Source organism: Aptenodytes forsteri, unplaced genomic scaffold (assembly GCF_000699145.1).
Source record: "Aptenodytes forsteri isolate BGI_AS27 unplaced genomic scaffold, ASM69914v1 Scaffold52, whole genome shotgun sequence".
NCBI lineage: Eukaryota > Metazoa > Chordata > Aves > Sphenisciformes > Spheniscidae > Aptenodytes > Aptenodytes forsteri.
The window spans coordinates 271,568-275,584 of NW_008795434.1; positions in this window are offsets into that span (position 1 = coordinate 271,568).

Consider the following 4,017-nt stretch of genomic DNA (forward strand, 5'->3'; position numbering starts at 1 on the left):
CCCCCCCTTTGATCATCTTCCCGCCCAGGAAAAGATGCTTGCTAAAAACCTTCTGAGAGTTCAACTAAACATCACAATTTAATGAAAAAATGATGGGGGGGGGGATTGGGATAAAGGGCAGAAGGATAATTAAGTAGGGATCTTCTGCTCTGTGCTCTGTACTGCTTTGTGTCACCGAAAGGAGAGCAAGTCCTCTGCTGAGCCTGGGCTTGCCTAACTCAAACACAGAACTGTAAAATTAGCTGAGGTGAATCCCACCCCAAAAACAATCCATCAGCCTTGGTTGAATGCAAGTTGGCAGCAGCTCTGGCGATATTTCATCTGCATTAGCTGCTAATATCAACATTAGCTCAGCATTCAATCATAGGAAGTCAAACAAATCTCAGAGCCTGATAGAAATATATACAGTGGGCACAAAGAAAGACTCCAGTTTTACTTCCATGTAAATCTGCTTCCTTTCTTGAAGCTGTTTCTGGTTTACTGTGAGGTATGTGTGTGCAGGAAGCAACTCAAGGAACACATCTGTACAATGATAATTTTCATACCAAAGATATGTTTGGTGCATTACAAATAAAGCAGTAATCCCCTCAATGATCTAGTTCAGACAAGAGCCAAACAGATCAGACACAAGTATAAATAGCAAACCACAGGCCTGCTTTTCTGTAACTGCCAATTTATTATTGCAAGTCTCTCTTTTTTTTCCCCCCCCCAATAGTTCCAGCTTCTGGATTCCTGCAACTACTTAAAAATATCGTGCTTCATTTAAAAAAAACAGGGGGAAAAAAAGTGAGCTACTTCTTATTCCATGGTTGTGGGAAAACCCTGAAAATGTGGCGTTTTAGCTGAAGACTCCATCAGCAGAAGGCGAATATAGGTAAACCTCGTTAGGGATGTGAATCAGGGCTATTTGAAGGCTAGCAACCTCAAATACCATAGGAGTGGAACATTTGTGGGCTTAATATAAAAATGTCTGGGCCAATAAATGTAAATAATGTATACATGTACAAAAATTCAGAAAAAGAGTTCAAAAGATTCACCAGATCTTTAAATGCAAAGTGGTGTTTGGTAAGCCAGGGATGTGAGCTGGTAAAGACCTCACGACAAAATCCAGACAGTTTCCCATGGCCGAACCTATATCCACATTATAACCTTCATATTTCATGGTTGCCTGGACTGAGGGTTGACTTTGTTCCCATCTCTACATGCACTGGATCTGGATATTCTCCTGTATAACCTCTTTTACATAGATTTTTTTTTTTTCCCAAGCTGCTTTCAGTGAATTAGCTCTGATCTGCCTTTGGGTAGGAAGGAAATAGCTTCCAACACAAAGACAAGTTTCCTAGCAACGATCTGGTTTAAAGCAATGTCTTAAAGCATCAGCATTTTAGCAGATGGCGTTGCCGGCTTCTCTGCCTCCTGCAGGCATGCCTGTGCTTGGGGATGGGGCAGGGGCTGCAGAGGGTGACGCCTGCCTCCCTGAGCTGCTGGGCAGAGCCAGCCAGGGCAGAACTGACAGCAGAAGCAAGCAGTCCCACACAATTCATTCTTGACTCCAAATTTGCCTGCATACCGGCCAACATTTCCAGTTTAATACAACTTTGACCGGCGTTGGGGATGAAAATATAAGTTCTTCCAAGTAATAGCAGATCACACAGCACTGGTCTGTTCAGCATCTGTCCTGTTTCCTTAGCTGCTATCCAGCTGCTAGCCAAAATGTAGCTGTAGGGATTGCAAAGGGGAGGGATGGACATGAAGATATCGATAACACGTATCACTATTACCGCAGACTCGAGGGAGCGTGTAGGGAGATGTGTGGGAAGACAAGCCTGGGTGACATATAAGAAAGATGAGGTATTTTGAGAAGTCGAGGGCGTGGAGAGGGCATGGTGACGATGCTGTAGGAGAGATTGTGGTGAGCTGGGGATGTTGCAATGGTTGGGAGGTGGAGTCCATTAGTTCCTCCTCTTTAACCCACAGCTCCCAGGGTGATTCATTCAGGTTACACAAAATGTGCCATCCCTTCAGGGTTTCTGCACCTTAGCTCACCACATGCACCCAGGCCGGCATGTGGTTTGGAGACAGGTCCTGCCCCTGGGAGCTTGGTGTAGGTGGAGAGACCAACACCAGATGGAGAGAGGCTAAAAATAAAGCCAAAGGCCAAGAGAGCACAGAGCTGAGGGGAAAAAACCCAAGTGTTTCTGAAAAGTCTCGAGCTCCTGCATAGCACACCTCAGAAGCCAGCCGGCTCTGCTTGGCCGGGATCTCTCCACCCACCCTCTCTGGGCTCCTTTCCCAACCTGTCACGGTGACTCTAACAAGAACCAGTTACAAAAACACGGAACTGGAACCCGTTCTCTCATGTTCATTAAATGCTAGAAAGAATGATACCGGGATTTTCTTAATGAACAATAGCATGGGGTAGGGAGGGTTGTAGACATGGGGAAGGAGAAGCGGAGGGGGTCTTGGCACTTGGGGGTCTAAAAAGGCTGATTTGCCCCTTGAAAGTCCCAAACCACTGCTTCCTTTTCAGCAGTTTCCAGTAGCCCAGCTGGTCTGACACCCACCCTGCAAGGTTAGCACAAATAATAATCTTCCATAAGCGTTTTACAGCCTGAGCACAAAACCACTGTTGCCATTGAGAACTTTCCTGCTAACACCAATAAGCTTTGGATCAGGCCCATAAAATAAGCAGGTCACATTAAAAATAAACAAACAGGTAGAAAAAGACTGAAGACAGACGTGGGTCACTGCATGAGGGTGTTCGTTCTGGGATGGCGATGCTCAGCCTCTGGATCAGTTATGTGTTTCTGAGTCCACAACAGCTCTACCAAAAGTAAATTTTCCGAGTGTGAATGAAATCCATCCTTGGCACGTGGACAGATGGACTTTCCAACACTCATGGGGTCACCAGCCTCCGCATCAACCTGACATGGGTAGCAGACAGACTTGGTTGATATGGGTTCCTACACATGATCATCAGCTCTTTGCTCCTCTTGCCATCAGGGCAGGAGGTAACAACCCTTCTGGTGGTAGTGCAATTTTGGTCCTATGGAGATGGGCATTCATGGGCACTTCATCTTCTTAAAATCTCTGGTAAACCCATGTCTAAAAATAGAAAGAAACAAGTCAGAGATTTCTAAAAGAGTGATTCTTTCTACTGTGTTGTCTCTTTTTTTTCCCCCAGTGTCACTTAAAAAAAAAAAGTCCAGACTTTGGTTTTCACTGTAAATCACCGTACAGATCTTGTAATAGTGTTCTTCACACCATCGGGAGGTGGAGACATGGAATCCAACCACAGTTAGGGAGGGTTTTTGGAAGGAAGGGTGGTCTTTCACTCAAGCTGTTTTCTGCTTGCCTTACAACGGTGCCCTAGACAATTTATTATTTTTATTTTATTATCTTATAATAAATATGTATTCTATTAACACTATTATAAATCTAAACAATGAATAATAAATAATCAACATGGCTTGGATAGTTAATAGAGCACCATATATCAATGGAAGTTCACATGGACTTCACAAAGCCTTTTCTGTTAACATATGGGCCAATGAAAACACTTTAATGTGCTTACAGTTTTCAGGCAGAGAAAGACAATGCCCGTGTATGAGAAGACAAGAGGTTTAGTACATCTCAAACGACTATTCAGCATTCTCTTTCTTTAGTAACAGCCAGCTGTTCTGGTAAAAAGTTGCCTGAAGCTGTACTGAGAACTGAGGAGATAATTTGCCTGTGGAGAAAGTACTCATTTTGACCAAAATCTGATCAGTTTTGTGAGAATAATATCTCTACCAAGGACAACACTTTTAAAAGGATAGAAATAATTTTCATCCTTATGTCAAAGGCAGTTAATCATTTAAGCTGGAGAGAAAAAGGATAAAAATACTTTTTAAAGGATCAAAATAATAAAATATTAGGGAAAGGCAAAACAATGCATTTGTCTTGTCAAATTTTGAGTAAAAGGGTTTGATGGTTAATTGCAATGTGCCTTTTTTCTTCTTCAAACGTGAAGTTGAA